This window comes from Rana temporaria, chromosome 1, assembly GCF_905171775.1.
Source record: "Rana temporaria chromosome 1, aRanTem1.1, whole genome shotgun sequence".
Taxonomy (NCBI): Eukaryota; Metazoa; Chordata; class Amphibia; order Anura; family Ranidae; genus Rana; species Rana temporaria.
Window position 1 is genome coordinate 198,318,226 of NC_053489.1, and position 17,154 is coordinate 198,335,379.

Sequence of the window (17,154 nt, forward strand, 5' to 3'; positions counted from 1 at the left end):
AAGGACAAAGACGAGGACTACAAATAATAAACTAATATGCACTAAACACTAACTCTACTTACACAAACTTATATGACTAAACTAAAGCTAATTTTTTTTTTTTTTTTTTTTACACAAAACACAGAGACTAAACACACACTAAACTAAGCTACCTTAAAGAAATGTACACTTACACTAACTACACAGAAATCTATCTAACACTAAGCTACACTAACCTGGACAAAACAACACAAATCTGAGCTTTTAGAGGAAACTCAGAACTGAAAGCACTATAGGAAGCACAATGCTCTAAGCTCTAAGATCGCAATACACTGGAAAAACGCACAGAAACACTCCACTCTCTCTAGCCACCTTGTGAATCTGCACTGAAATAACTGCTGGGAGTGATCTTATATACTGGTCGTGCAGGCAGGTTACTAATGGTTGCTATGGAGGTTGCTAACCTCTGACAACTGTGGTAGGAGAACTCTGATTGGCTCTGATGCAAAAGAAGGGCGGAGAAAGTATTCGCGAATATTCGTAATATGAATATTCGCGAAAGCGAATATTCGTCAACATAAAAGGATCGCCTCAGCTACTCGGCCCAGGGTCTCTAATCATACCAGCAATGCTTTTAGACGTCGATGGAGATCACTAGGATGTGATCTGTTTTAAAAATAAATTAGAAAAAATACGAATATTCGTAATAGCGAATTTTGACCGCGATATTCGAGTTATTCGCGAATACTCGAATATGCAATATTCGTAACGAATATTCGCAATACAAATATTCTTGAGCAACACTAGTCATCATTACGGGACCATCCACCTTGACATGGCCAGAAACTTCCACGCAGACACAATTAGTACTGTACTGACACGGCCAATAACATTTTTATTGAACAGCTTAACACAGTAATAAAGCCAGTGATCTAACATTTTTACAAAAATAGAGCGACATTTTTGAAAAAAAAACAATATTTTTTACTTTTTGTTATAGGAAAAATCAAATAAACTAAATTTTAGTCAAAAATTTAGGCCAAAATTTATTCAGCCACATGTCTTTAGTAAAAAAAAAAAATCGCAATAAAAAAATAGCTACCTAGCGGGAACAGCGACACTAAGGCCCCGTACAGACGACCGAACATGTTTGCTGAAACTGGTCCGCGGACCAGTTTCAGCAAACATGTTCGGTCGTCTGTACAGCCGAGCAGATAGGATTCCAGCGTACATTTGCCCGCCAGACCGTTTTCGAGCGGGCAAATGTTTTTAAACATGTTTAGAAACATGCCCGCTGGAATCCTGTCCGTCGGACATGTTCGGTCGTCTGTACAGACTTACCGTACATGTCCGAGCGGCCGCCATCCCTCGCATGCGTCGAATGACTTTGGCGCATGCGTGGAAGCATTGAACTGCCAGGGCCGCGCACGTCACCGCGTCATCGTCGCGGCGACGGCGCGGCCTCTTCGCCGCGTATCGTGTACGCATGGATTTCTGCATGATGGTGTGTACAGCCATCATACAGAAATCTCCGGGCGGGCATGTACGCTGAAAACGGCCCGGCGGACCGTTTTCATCGTACATGTTTGCCCGTCTGTACGGGGCCTAATACATCGATCAGAAAAATGATCGCTTAATGACACTGGCAATAGGGAGTGAAAGGGTTAACTAGGGCGGTGATCAAGGGGTTAAAACTTTATTAGGGGGGGTACGGGGGCTACCCTGGACCTAACACTAACTGCCTGCCACACTGACACTAAATGCAGAGATCAGTACATATATGATCACTGCATTCAGTGACACTGTGACAGGGGGGTGGGGGTGGGGTGATCGCAAGGGGTTAATGTTCCTATGTGTAGTGTGTGTCAGTGTAGTGTTGTGCAGACTCACTGTGTGATGTTATCTCCCCTTAGCGGCGGTTGAAAATACCGCCGAGAGGAGAGATCACATCACTTCCTCCTCCTGTGTTTACACAGGAGGAGGAAGTGACACGCAGGGGGAGCGCGCGGATTGGCTGAGAGCGATCCGGAGGGGGCGGACAAAAACGAACAGCCGCCCCCATATCCCGGATCGCTCGGACAGCCACGGGGACTGCCGCAAGTACCGGGGGGGGGTCCCGATCGGGCCCCTGACCCACGTCTAGGCAGGGACGTACAGGTATGCCAATGTGCCTGTCCGTGCCATTCTGCCGACGTAAATGTACATGCGGCAGTCCGGAAGCGGTTAAATAATAAAGAGGTCAGCGTTGCTGTAATAGTATATATTTCTGGTCTGATAGTTTTGCAAAATGTCTAATGCCGTGTACACACGGTCGTTTTTTGTGATGAAATAAAACAACGTTTTTTATCATGAAACAAAACAACGTTTTTCAAACTTCATTTTAAAAAACGACGTTGCCTACACACCATCCTTTTTTCAAAATGCTCTAGCAAAGCGCGGTTACGTTCAGCACGTACGACGGCACTCTGTTCCATTCAAGCTCCCGTCATAACTTGCTTCTGAGCATGCACGGGTTTAAAAACGTTGTTTTACCCACACTCTATTATTTTAAATGACACAAAAAACGACGTTTTGAAAAACGACATAAAAAATTGAAGCATGTTCGAATTTTTTTTTTTTTTTCATTTTTCAGAAGACATCAAACGACGTTTTCCCCACACACGGTCATTTTAAATGACGTTTTTTTCGTCACAAAAAACGACCGTGTGTACGCGGCATAAAACCGCGTACACACGATAGGATCGCCAGAGGAGAACGGTCTGAAGGACCGTTTTCATCAGTCCAAACCGATCGTGTTTAACCTTCGGTCAAAAAAATGAGAACTTGCTTTAAAATTGAACCGATGGACGCCTAACCGATAGGTCAAAACCGATCGTTAGTATGCACGACCATCGGTTAAAAATCCATGCATGCTCAGACTAAATGAGGGGACGGGAGCGCTCGTTCTTGTAAAACTAGCGTTAGTTATGGAGATAGCACATTCATCACGCTGTAACAGACAGAAAAGCATGAATCGTCTTTTACTAACACGGAGTCAGCAAAAGCAGCCCCAAGGGTGGCGCCAAATGCTTTGGCCTTCCCCTTTTTTTAGTGCCGTCGTACGTGGTTTACGTGTCCGCGTTCTGACACGATCGGTTAATTAACCGATGGTGTGTAGGCGGGACGGACCATTAGTCAGCTTCATCGGTTAACTTAAGACATCTGTCCTTCAGACCGTTGGATGGACTGATCGTGTGTACGAGGCTTTAGATATTGTTGCAAATAATGTCACTGGCAACTCTACAACTCAACTCAGCAGTTTAGCTTGTGTAAGCTTTGTGGTCAAGAACAGAAAAATTTGGCTCAATGAATGCTACAGCCTTTTTTTTTATGGAAATTGCCAGCAGTTTTGAAGTCTTATGCTGCGTACACACGACCATTTTTAATGGTCTAGAAAAAAAAATGTTTTTTCAACCCGATTATTGTTAAGCCCACCTTGCCCACCTACGCACGATCGTGAAAAAAAAATGCTCTAGCATAGCGTGGTGACGTACAACGGCACTATAAATGGGAAGTTCCATTCGGATAGCGCCACACTTGGGGCTGCTTTTGCTGATCCCCGCTTTTCAGGTCTTCGTGCTTTTCAGTCTGTTACAGCGTGATGAATGTGCTATCTCCATTACGAACGCTACTTTTACCAGAATGAGCGCTCCCATCTCATAACTTGCTTCTGAGCATGCGCGTTATTTTCACGTCGTTAAAGCCCACACACGACCATTTTATACGACGTTAAAAACGACGCGAAAATTTAGAGCATGTTCTAAATTTTTAATGGCCATTTTTAATATCGCGAAAAATGCGCTGGAGCCCACACACAATTGTTTTTAATGACATAAAAAAAGTCAATTAGCTTGGCAAGGGAGCAACTATGCAGGTAACAATAACTTTTTGCAAATAAATGTGATTATAAAGATTATGGCCTGGATTCAGAAAGAATCACGTATCTTTAGGCGGGCGTAGCGCATCTCATATACGATACGCCGCCGTAACTTAGAGAGGCGAGTACCGTATTCAGAAAGAACTTGCGCCCTAAGTTACGGCGGCGTAGCGTAAATGGGCTGGCGTAATTCAAATGATCAAGGCAGTGGGCGTGTTGTATTGAAATGAGCCGTGACCCCATGTAAATGAGGGACCGATCGAACGGTGCATGCGCGCGCATGCTCAGAGTCACATCGCAAATACTCCCTAGGATACGTCGGCTCAATGCTTTGTCGACGTGAACGTAACATACGCCCAGCCCCATTCACGTACGACTTACGCAAACAACGTAAAATACGACGCTGTTCCGACGTTTCCGACGTCCATACCTTAACATGACTTACCCCTGCTTTATGAGGGGTAAAATTACGCCGGAACGACGCCTTACGTAAACGGCGTAACTAAATCAGACGGGTGCAAGTACGTTTCTGAATTAGCGTATCTAGCTCATTTGCATATTCTACACGTAAATCTACGGAAGCGCCCCTAGCGACCAGCGTAAATATGCACCCAACATACGACAGCGTAAGAGACTTACGCACCCAAGATACGACGCCTCACATTCGGACTTACGATCAGCCTCTGCATTGCTAATTCTTTTCCAAAAGCAGAGCTGAGAATGTGCCCTTACCTGCTGCAGGCTTCCCCGGAAAGGACAGAAACACTCTCCTGGGCACAGGTCCCTGACAGACTGGATGGCTGAATCGGACAGTGAGAGCTCCAGACAACAGTACACTGAAGTTCTGATCACTGCTTTCTGCACAGCACACATTGGAGCTTTCCTCTCTCCTAGGCAGACTGAAGATAAGAAGTAATAGTAGATAACAAACTGCTTTTCTAATTTCTCCTCCTCTGAGTCCCAACCTGTTCTGCTATCCACACTGTGCAATGCTGTGCTGTAAACCTGTGTTGACCCTTGCAGTGCATGTTTACTGAAGTAAAAGTAATTTTTTTTTAATTGATTGGAAATATATTGGGACTTTTCAGGCTCTACATAGATGCAAATAATGCATTTTAATAAAATATAGTGTGTATGTGGAATACATCTATGTAGAGCCGGAAAAGTCCCAATATATTTCTAACCTATGGAAAGATTTGACCACAAACAGCAGGTGTTGTAATGCAGCCCTAATCCAGCTAAGTAAAAAAGTCCACCCTTGCAGTGCTGGGGGAAAACTTGTACTTTCTCCAGCCAGCTGCAGTGCTCTCCCACTCCACCTCCCCTCCTTAGCATCATCATACCATAGAGGCACATTAACCCCGTATGGTATGATGAAGCTGGAGTGTGACCGCAGCCACTCACAATTCACCCAGAAGCTCCACAGGACCAGTCACAGCACTGGGAGAGCCTACTGGAGCAAGGAATGAGGTAAAGCTGGGTAAGTACAGATCAAAATTCATTCGGTTTAGCAGGGACCAGCTACATTTTGATCTATGTGCGACCTTACCTGTTAGAATCCGCCCCATCAGATCAGCTCCTGTAGAATCGGACTGCTAGGAAACCTTTTTCTACCAGCGGCTTGCAGCCAATCAGCTGCAGCATTGATCAATGTATTCTGACAGTCCCCACTGTCAGAATACGTCTCGGTAAAGGATTTACGAATCCACCTCTCTTGTGTGAATGGATGAATCTGTTAGGCTGGAATCACACTGCTGTGCAGAGCAGCACACAGCAGGGGTCCATTGCATCCCTGTTCTCTGTTTCAGGTCTGATTTTGGTCTGAATTTTTGGCTGATTCCGGACCTGAAATGGACCAGAAGAAACACAGGACTCCAGTGCAATTCGCTCCGCAGCTGTCCCGGAGCTTTGTGAACCGGCTCCATAGAGAGCTGGTCACAATCTCCTGACATGCAAATTGGATGCGGGGAAACCCACATACAATTTGCACTAGTGTGAACCCAGCCTTAGTGTTTTGTTTTTTTAATTCAGCCCAGTGGCTGAATGAAAAAAAAAAAAACCTATGCATGTGTGCCAGTTTAGGTGGTTTTACCTTAATCCTCTGCTCCTAAAATAAAAGGCCCATACACACAAAGAGAATATTAGACAATTTTCTTTCCGTGCTGGTCTCATATGGAAAACAAAAAGGTTACTAAAGTTACAAAAATTCTCATTAGACAGAATACAACTTTAGAAATTATGGGGCAGATCCACGTACATCGGCGCATATATAGGCCGGCATAGCGCATCTCATTTCCGCTACCCTGGCTCAACTTAGAGAGGCAAGTACCGTATCCTCAGAGTATTTGCGCCCAACGTTGCGGCGGCGCGGCGTAAATTCCTAGGCGAAAGTAGGAAGGAAGTGGGCGTGTTCCATTGAAATGAGCCGTGACCCCATGCAAATGAAGGGCCGAATGAACGGCGCATGCGCCGTGACGCTGACTATGTTCCGCGATTCTCTGCGCATGCTCAGAACTAGGCCCGGCGTAATCAGTGAGATACGCCCAGGGCATAAATACGCCCAGACATGCGCCCGTCCAGTGCAAAAGTGCATCCGCTTGTTTCCCCCCCTGAAGCAAGGTACTTTTGTTGTTTTCTTTGCAGCTGTTTGTTTTTGAGCCATGTCTGCTCCAGCAGCTCAGAAGAAGAGGAAGTAAAATTATTCCCCACAGGAGAAGGCGATCATTATCAGGGCCATGGCCCAGTATGATACCTTTCTGCATGGGGCAGAGAGTGCCAACACCACCCAGGCCAGGAGGAAGGAGATCCTGACGCAGATTGCCACAGATGTCAATGCTTTGGGGAGTGAGGTTTAGGACCCCCAATGACATTTTACAAAAAATCAATGACCTGCGTCGCCTGGTGAAAGGTAAGCTGGCCAGGATGAGCGCTCATGCCAGGGGCACTGGAGGGGGACCAGCAACTACCCTGTCGTTGACTCCTGAGGAGCAGGTGGTTGCCCAGTGCCTCCACAGGCATCAAGTGGAGGGCTTTGACTCCATTGAGGAGGCCTTGAGGACAGGTAAGTGTGTTTTATCTCCTATCTGGTGTGTAGCATGTGTGGGGGTGGAAGGGAACATGTGACAAGTGTGTGGATCCTCCAACATGTGAATGTTTTGTGTCATCCACAGATGTGCAGGAGGGTGCTGGGCCATCTGGCCAGTCCACAACATCCCCTGGACATCAGTCTGAGGCAGACCCCCTGGCAACCCAGGAGTCCTCAGTGGAAGGGAGTGGCCACACCTCTCCTCAGGAGGTGGTTGAGGAGGAGGAGGTGACCAGTGGGAATGAGGTCAGGCTCCATTTGGAGGAGTCTTCCCCTGTGGCTGGAACCAGTCAGCCCACCATCACGGGTAGCCCCTCCCGCTCCTCCCCCAACAGGGCTTCCCCCCCAAGGGTCTCCCCTTCTCCACTGCACCAAGCCACTTCTGGACACAGGAAGGTGTCTAGGAAGACAAGGGGGTGTCTGACGTTCTTCTTGAACACCTGAAGAGGGACCAGGCCCGCCAGACCTGCAATCTGGGTGAGGTTGCCATGAATATCGACCACATGGCACACAGCATGGCCACCCTGAAGGAAGCTGTGCAGGATGTGGGCTCCAATTCGGCAGCTGGGGTCACCTGCCTGGTTGAACTGCAGGCCACCACAGCAGGCCTGGGTGATGAGGTCCACGCCCTGACAGAGGCTGTCAGGGACAACCCAGCAGCCAACCAGGTGGGGGTGAGGCTGCAGGCGGACACAAATGCGGTCCTCACCCGCATCGCCCTGGCGTTGGAAGGCAGGCTGCCAGCCGTGGCGAGACCAGGGGATGCTCCTCCTCCTGATTCCCCCCCCCAAGGAGTCTCCCATGCGGGGCCAGGGCCACGGCAGGCGTGGGGCACGTCAGCGCCGTTGATTTTTTTTTGGGATTTTTTTCTGATCTACTCAGGTTATGAGTTTTTTATGTTTTTTCTTTGTATATACTCAGGTTATGAGGTTTTTTTTTGCCCAAGCACACGGTCAGTAGTGCAGGCTACAGTGTCATTGGTGTTTGAATGTGGGGGTGACATTCCTGCCGGAAAAGGGGTGTCACCCTTGGTCGTCGGGGAGAAGTGATCCCCAGGACCAGGTAGAAGTGATCCCCAGGTCTGTGTGAATGTGGTATGAATGGACAGCAACATAATTGGAGCCTTGACGGGGCGTTGCTGCTCCCAAGTCCTGCATTGTGGACTTGGGCTAATCCAATATGATGAGGATGTGGAGTGTGTGTGCTAGGGACCACAGTGGTGTGCATGCGTGCATTCTCCTTGTGCCATGATGAATGTGTGTGTTTAAGGTGCAAAGATGCCTACTGTGAGGCATCTCCTGACTGCTCTTCCCTCAGCAGACGGGGTAGCCTCGGCCAGGGGGGGAATGTGTGGTTCGAGGGGCAGGTCATCACGTATGTCAATCTCCAGGCTCTTTCTCACGGCAAAGTTGTGCAGCATGCAACATGTACCGATGATCTGGCACACAAAGTTTGGGGAATACAACAGGGCCCCCCCGGACGTGTCCAGGCATTGGAAACGGGACTTCAGGAGGCCAAAGGTGCGTTCCACCACTGCACGGGTACGTGTGTGTGCATCATTGTATCTTCTCTCTCCTGTGGTTTCAGGATTCCGGAATGGAGTCATGAGATGGGGCCCAAGTGCATATGCCGCGTCACCTGGAAGGGAAAAGACAGGAGGACAGTCATGCCTGACTCCCATGTCACTCACCAACCAGCCAGCTGTCCCCATACACGTTCTGTTCGAATTCTGTTGGGATGGGGCTTTGACGGAATATGTAGCTGTCGTGACTGGACCCTGGGTGTTTGGCACGGACGTGCCATATGAGGCATTGGGCATCGGCTATCACCTGTACGTTGATGGAATGCCAATGCTTCCGATTGCGGTATATGTGCTCTGTGTCACGGGGGGGGGGGCCGTAGTGTGTGCAATCAATGGCCCCCACGGTGTGTGGGAATCCTGCAATACTGTAGAAATCACGCATTGCCTTCACCCGCAGATGCTCCTGAGTGGGTCTGATAATTTGGTGGGCCATGCGTCTGAGGATTGCGGGGACAACCTGGTGCACACATCTGCTAATGGAGGATTGTGCCATTCCAGCCACAACTCCACTTGTACGCTGGAACGAGCCACTGGCAAGGAAATGGAGTGTTACCAGTACCTTGACCAGTGGCTCCACTGCTTGTGAGCGGTGTGTCTGGCTGGTGATGTCATCTTTCAGGGTTGTGGCTAATTCCAGGATGGCAGCAGGGCTGAATCTGAAGATGCGATACACCTCCGAAGCCCCCATGCCAAAGACATTTAGGCGCGGTCGGTATATCCGCGCCCGTGCCCTCCTCCTTCTTCGCGCATGTAAAGCCAGTAGTATAGCTATGACCATGGATGCCCCTGGCATGTTGGCATACAGATTGTTGTCCTGCAAGTGTGGATGCTCAGCTCGTCCCTAACGGTGCTGTTGAAGCTGCTCTCCAGCTGACCTGCACACGTCTGGTGCAAAGTTACGCCTGCTTTTATGAGGGGTAACTTTAGGCCGGACGTATAACTTATGCGTGGCGCGCGTCGGCCGCACGTACATTCGTGGATCGCTGTATCTCCCTCATTTGCATATTTGAATAGCAAAACAATGGTGCGTCCAGCGTATATACGCGCCCACGATGCGCCTGCGCAGAAAAATTACGTCGGTCGGAAAAAGCCTATTTTCAGGCGTATCTCGTTTTGTGGATACGGCGCATAGTTACACTGGCGTGTATATATACACTTACGCCGTGCATCTCGAGATACGCCGGCGTAAGTGCTTTGTGGATCTGCCCCTATGTATTTTTTCATTTCCAAGCATACACATATTTTTTTTTTCGTGCAAATACCATACTAATTGCATGAAAATCGTTCGTTCTGCTTTCTTACAAGAATTTGTTTGTGCTTATTTTGTGATATTTTCAGATGAACTGTCATAATCAGCTCTTGAAAGCTGTGTACTATTGATCAAATTATCAGGCAATCGCTCCAAATGCACTTGTTTACATCCAATGTTCTCATCATGTGTACTAGGCATTATTGAGCATTTAACCCATGCACAGCCAGGGGGGGGGGGGGGCAGTTTGGCATGTTCGCCCTGGGCGCTGGATGACCTTGTCCCTGCACTGCACCACAGTCCATCAATGCACATAATGTGTGTTATCACACTGCCTTGGTGTGAATAGGAGCTCACTCACTGCCAATGTCTGGCAAGGGGGTAGTGGGGTTAATCCACTGTGAAGAGGTAGGTGGATGCGGATGCTGCTAGGGGGGACATAGATCACGGTGAACTCTTTTACCCACTAACCACAGTAATTTTTTCTGTTCACTGACTGCCAAGATCATTGCATGTTTTCCTGCCACTGACGTATTTTTTTCTCCCATATGACTTTTTTATTGACCACTGATCATCAGTTGGGGCTATGTTAAATACTCCTGACCTTTGCACTCTATATATTGTGCTGTGTGTTCAACTATTGCCTTTTTGCATTGTAAACTGTAAGTTGTACATTACATGTGTAGCGGGCAGCTATTTTCTTTGCTGGCCCTGCTTTAAATTTAGGGATTAGTCAGAGGATTAATAACCTCTGACCTATTTTGTTTTCAAATTTAGACCTCTGTTCCAGCCGTGGCTGTACTGCAGGTGACCACTATTGTTGTCTGGGTGTCGGTTCCACCCCAGGCCAAGGGTGGCAGCAGTCAGATCCAGGTGTGTTGGGTATTCTTTCTCAGCGGCCAATCAGTGAGGGTTGATCGCCTCGCTGTGCATGCTGGGGAGAGGTATTTAAGGGACAGATGTCACAGGTTCTGGGTTGTCGTCGTCCGCCCTGGGCAGACGTCCCATCATCCCTGTGTGTGGCCCTCCTGGCCAAGGGTGCGTGTTTAGAGTTTTCTGGCTCCGGGACCATGTTGGTCTGGAGTCATACCCTGTTGAGCAGGCCCAGTAGTCAGAGGGAGGAAGCCGTCAAATGAAGTACCTGTCTGGAGAGCACTCAGCACGAAGCTGGTACACTCAGGGGAGGCCTGAACTTCATTGGAGGACCTATCACTACTGAAAGGCTGAGCAGTTATCGCCCGTCAGTTACCTGATTATACAAGTTATTACTTTGAGAAGAGATCCGGGTGCTTAATCCTAAACTAAAAGGATTCTGGACCGATCGTATCTCCACCTTTGGGAAGGTCAGTGGCAGAGACTGTACCAAGGTTCCATGTGACGCCCTGGCTGCTAGGACTAGTGAGAGAGGCCTATCTAGGGGCACATTACCCACTCTGGCTAGAGTGGCGACAAGAGTTTATGTTTGGGAGCAGGAGTGCTTCCAAACAAGTTCTATGCCTGAAACTACTACTTATACCCTATCTCACCTCTTCAACCTATTGTTCGTTATTTTACCATGTTTGGTAAATAAATCAGAGAAAAGGGAATGCAACGTGTGGACATTGACATTGTTTCAGCTCTCATCCAGTACCCTAGACGGCGGAGAAATAGAGGTAACGTGCTACCCAAACTAAACCAGCAGCTCCTTCGGGGGTAGTGCTACACATATTACTAACTGTTGCACTGTATATGCTATGGTTTATGTTATATAGTCTTGACTGCTTCACTGTAAGCTATGCTATAAATGACATACTCCTGACCATGGAAAGTTTTTTTTATTGTCTTAGGAGACCGGTTGCTATGTAGTCTCCAATTTTTCACACACATGTAAAAATTTGCATTTTTTGATAGGAAATCACTTAGAACCCCCAAACATGTATTGTCTGAAAGCAGAGGCTAGATCATTGAATCACTTTACAGAGAGTGGTAAAGCAGTGGCCAGCAGGAATTCAGGAGGCACTACTGCTGCCTCCTGATACCTGTTCTTTTTTTCTTTCTGTTTTTACCACTACCTGGCCATCTGTGTGAAAGAGCCCAGTAAAGTCTTGCTATACTTGCTGTGTGTCTTAGTAAAATTGGTTGTTCATCTGATGAGAGCCTCATGAACTAGTCTTAACAATCTAGCATGTATGGCAGAAAAACAGGTTATAGTGGCCTGGATGATTATCTCTAAGCATCCATCTCAAAGTGACTCAACTTACTGTAAATTGGACTTGTGGAGACTGTTTCATCCATTCCTAGTTTCAAATTTCCACACTTCTATCTAATATAAAATATAAAACATACACATTTAAAGTCTTCTAGTAAGTCCGGATTCTTTAAAAAATATATTTTTAACATAAAGCCTAAACAAGATTTCTTATCCTAAAGTACTTTAAAGGGGTTGTAAAGGAAAAACATTTTTTTCCCTAAATAGCTTCCTTTACCTTAGTGTAGTCCTCCTTCACTTACCTCATCCTTCGATTTTGCTTTTAAATGTCCTTATTTCTTCTGAGAAATGCTCACTTCCTGTTCTTCTGTCTGTAACTCAACACCGTAATGCAAGGCTTTCTCCCTGGTGTGGAGAAAGCCTCTTGAGGGGGGAGGGGGCGAGCAGGAGTGTCAGGACGCCCACTAACACACAGCTCCTTTCTCTATATGCAAAGTAGAGAGTGTCCTGACTTTCCTGCTCTCCCCCTCCTCCCTCAAGAGGCTTTCTTCACACCAGGGAGAAAGCCTTGCATTACGGTGGTGAGTTGCAGACAGAAGAACAGGAAGTGAGCATTTCTCAGAAGAAATAAGGACATTTAAAAGCAAAATCGAAGGATGAGGTAAGTGAAGGAGGACTGCACTAAGGTAAAGGAAGCTATTTAGGGAAAAAAATGTTTTCCTTTACAACCCCATTAAGTAAGATGGTCAATTAAAGTGATATTTTGGATGAAGAGAAAGTCATGAATTTGAAAGAGGAGTCAGAAAGAAGAAATGTAATCAATCGTTTGCCATTGTTGTGGGAAGCAGGAAAAATATACTGCTCACATAGGTCAAGAGGCATTTATCTGTCTTCAACTTGTGCTGTGTCTCTAGGACTGACTGCCCTCTGTTCCCATGGCAACCTGTTATGTTAAACTCTATGGCCTTGAGTTAAAATAATCTCAGAATGACAAAGTAATATGTAAATTGCATTAGGGCCTGTGAATATGATTTGTGATTTTAATAGGTTAAGTGAGCCATGCACTTTTAAATGTTATGATCTATGTTAATAGCATTGGCTACCGGCTTATTAATGCACAATTCTGTTTACCCAAAATCCTTGCTTTTGCATTTTTAAATACCTTAATCAAAAAGTATTAAATAAGCAAAGAGTAGGGTGGCACAAATCCAAACAATTTAATACCACAATTCCTACACAAGACACATTTATATCTGTGCTAAATGATGCACCTAAAGTACTTATCAGTGTATTATTATTTTAAAAGGTTTCTCAAATCATCTGAAGATTGTTCTTTTTAACAGATAAGCTGTCTCCGGTGCAAGTCATAGCTTGCACTGGTAGCCATGCATCATTTCGCACAGCTCATTTTTCAATGTATTTTTGTGACTGGCTTCTCAGATGGCTGTGAAATATTCTTACTGGCAGACAGCTAATAATATAGCTAATCAAAAAGTTGAAAGAGAACTGCTTTGACAAAAGCACCGTAGCTCGGAATAAAATGACAATTTAACTAATAGCAAAAAAAAATGCAGACTACAAAGAAAAAAATCACTTGATTAAATAAACAACATTTTATATTTATGTCTCGATATACATTGTGCTGTTTGGGGGTTAAAAGGGCAGCTGTGAAACAGGACAATAAGTCCAAATTACTTTATCAGTGTCAGCACTGTTTAGTCTGCTTAGGCTGGGTTCACACTACTACACTACTACTACACTACTTTCATCCTACTTTGCTCTGCTACATCGGTCCTACATTTATCCTACATTGGTCCTACATCCATCCTACTTTCATGAACAGGATACTACTTTGGTCCGACTTCAATGATATTCAATGGGCCTGAAGTAGGATCAATGTAGGACCAAAAGTAGTACAGGGAGCATTTTCAAAGTCAGACCGACTTGTGTAGGACGCTATAAGACGCTCTCATAGGGAAACATTGAACACAGAGCAAAGTAGGATGAAAGTAGTGTAGTAGTGTGAACCCAGCCTAAAGCTTAACTCCAACTTTCTTTTCACTGGACCAGAATGGAATGATCAGTCCCAGCATAGATCAGCATAGATCACACCTCTATACCATGTTACTCTGTTGTCTGCAGATCCTCTGAGATTCTAAGTTTTAGTTGTGGCTTTGTACCATGTGACAGTCTGTATAGTCTAATGTAGTCTAAGTCTCTTCTATAGCCGCTTCCTGCTCCATCTCTAGCATTTGTAGTCTTCAAAATGATGTAACTTCCTTCACAGCTCTTATGACAGGTGGGATGGAATAAATCCTAATTAACATTCAGTCCTGCCCAGTCACACCTACAGGAGGAGTCCAAACCTCCCAAGTCACACCTCACAGATCACAGCATTATTTAACATCACATAAAACAATACCTCCCAACAGTCCCGGATTGGGTGGGACTTTCCCCCATTTCAATCTTTGTCCTGCTTTCCCGGTGTACAGGGACTTTGTTTTGCATTACTTCATTTCTGACAGGCTAGCACATGATATGTAGCAGTGTGAACATACATCCAGCACAGCCAGGGAATGGTGGGCAAGGTGGCGGGTGTACGGCTGCAATGAGAGTGAGAGTGAGTTCAGCTGTGTGTGTGTACATACAGTAATTACAATTGGTCCTGCCCCCTGCCATCTTCTTCCCCGGCCAGCAATGTATAAATGCCAGCTGTTTTGTTTATGCATGGGACAAACTGGTGGAGCCCTGCATATCTGCCACACCCATCCCGGAACTCAGATCTTTAATTTGACAGCTGCACTTGCTCTCATTGCGGCCGTACGCCCGCTGGCCTGCCCACCGATCCTTGGCTGTGCTGGATGGATGTTCACACTGCTGCATATCCTGCCATGCTGCACTCATTAATTTTCTATCTGATGCAACCATTCTTGCCTCAGCTCCTGTATGCTGGTGATCAAGATTTTTGAAGATAAGCTATATTTAATTAATTGGTGTCTTTGCAGTTTAACTCCTGAACCTTGCACTCTGTACAACGCACTCCTGAACCTTGCACTCTGTACGTAATGAATTCCTGAACCTTGTACAGCACACTCCTGAACCTTGCACGATGTACATACTGCACTCCTGAACCTTGTACTCTGTACAATGCACTCCTGAAACTTGCACTCTGTACGTAATGCATTCCTGAACCTTAAACTCTGTACGTAATGCATTCCTGAACCTTGCACTCTGTACATAATGCATTCCTGAACCTTGCACTCTGTACAATGCACTCCTGAATCTTGTACTCTGTACAACGCATTCCTGAACCTTGCACTCTGTACGTAATGCATTCCTGAACCTTAAACTCTGTACGTAATGCATTCCTGAACCTTGCACTCTTTACGTAATGTATTTCTGAACCTTGCACTCTGTACAATGCACTCCTGAATCTTGTACTCTGTACGTAATGAATTCCTGAACCTTGTACAACACACTCCTGAACCTTGCACTCTGTACAACGCACTCCTGAACCTTGCACTCTGTACGTAATGAATTCCTAAACCTTGTACAACACACTCCTGAACCTTGCACTCTGTACAACGCACTCCTGAACCTTGCACTCTGTACGTAATGAATTCCTGAACCTTGTACAACACACTCCTGAACCTTGCACTTCTGAACCTTGCACGCTGTACATACTGCACTCCTGAACCTTGTACTCTGTACAACGCACTCCTGAAACTTGCACTCTGTACGTAATGCATTCCTGAACCTTAAACTCTGTACGTAATGCATTCCTGAACCTTGCACTCTGTACATAATGCATTCCTGAACCTTGCACTCTGTACAATGCACTCCTGAATCTTGTACTCTGTACAACGCATTCCTGAACCTTGCACTCTGTACGTAATGCATTCCTGAACCTTAAACTCTGTACGTAATGCATTCCTGAACCTTGCACTCTTTACGTAATGTATTTCTGAACCTTGCACTCTGTACAATGCACTCCTGAATCTTGTACTCTGTACAACGCATTCCTGAACCTTGCACTCTGTACGTAATGCATTCCTGAACCTTGCACTCTGTACAACGCACTCCTGAACCTTGCACTCTGTACGTAATGAATTCCTGAACCTTGTACAACACACTCCTGAACATTGCACTCTGTACAACGCACTCCTGAACCTTGCACGCTGTACATACTGCACTCCTGAACCTTGTACTCTGTACAACGCACTCCTGAAACTTGCACTCTGTACGTAATGCATTCCTGAACCTTAAACTCTGTACGTAATGCATTCCTGAACCTTGCACTCTGTACATAATGCATTCCTGAACCTTGCACTCTGTACAATGCACTCCTGAATCTTGTACTCTGTACAACGCATTCCTGAACCTTGCACTCTGTACGTAATGCATTCCTGAACCTTAAACTCTGTACGTAATGCATTCCTGAACCTTGCACTCTTTACGTAATGTATTTCTGAACCTTGCACTCTGTACAATGCACTCCTGAATCTTGTACTCTGTACGTAATGAATTCCTGAACCTTGTACAACACACTCCTGAACCTTGCACTCTGTACAACGCACTCCTGAACCTTGCACTCTGTACGTAATGAATTCCTAAACCTTGTACAACACACTCCTGAACCTTGCACTCTGTACAACGCACTCCTGAACCTTGCACTCTGTACGTAATGAATTCCTGAACCTTGTACAACACACTCCTGAACCTTGCACTTCTGAACCTTGCACGCTGTACATACTGCACTCCTGAACCTTGTACTCTGTACAACGCACTCCTGAAACTTGCACTCTGTACGTAATGCATTCCTGAACCTTAAACTCTGTACGTAATGCATTCCTGAACCTTGCACTCTGTACATAATGCATTCCTGAACCTTGCACTCTGTACAATGCACTCCTGAATCTTGTACTCTGTACAACGCATTCCTGAACCTTGCACTCTGTACGTAATGCATTCCTGAACCTTAAACTCTGTACGTAATGCATTCCTGAACCTTGCACTCTTTACGTAATGTATTTCTGAACCTTGCACTCTGTACAATGCACTCCTGAATCTTGTACTCTGTACAACGCATTCCTGAACCTTGCACTCTGTACGTAATGCATTCCTGAACCTTGCACTCTGTACAACGCACTCCTGA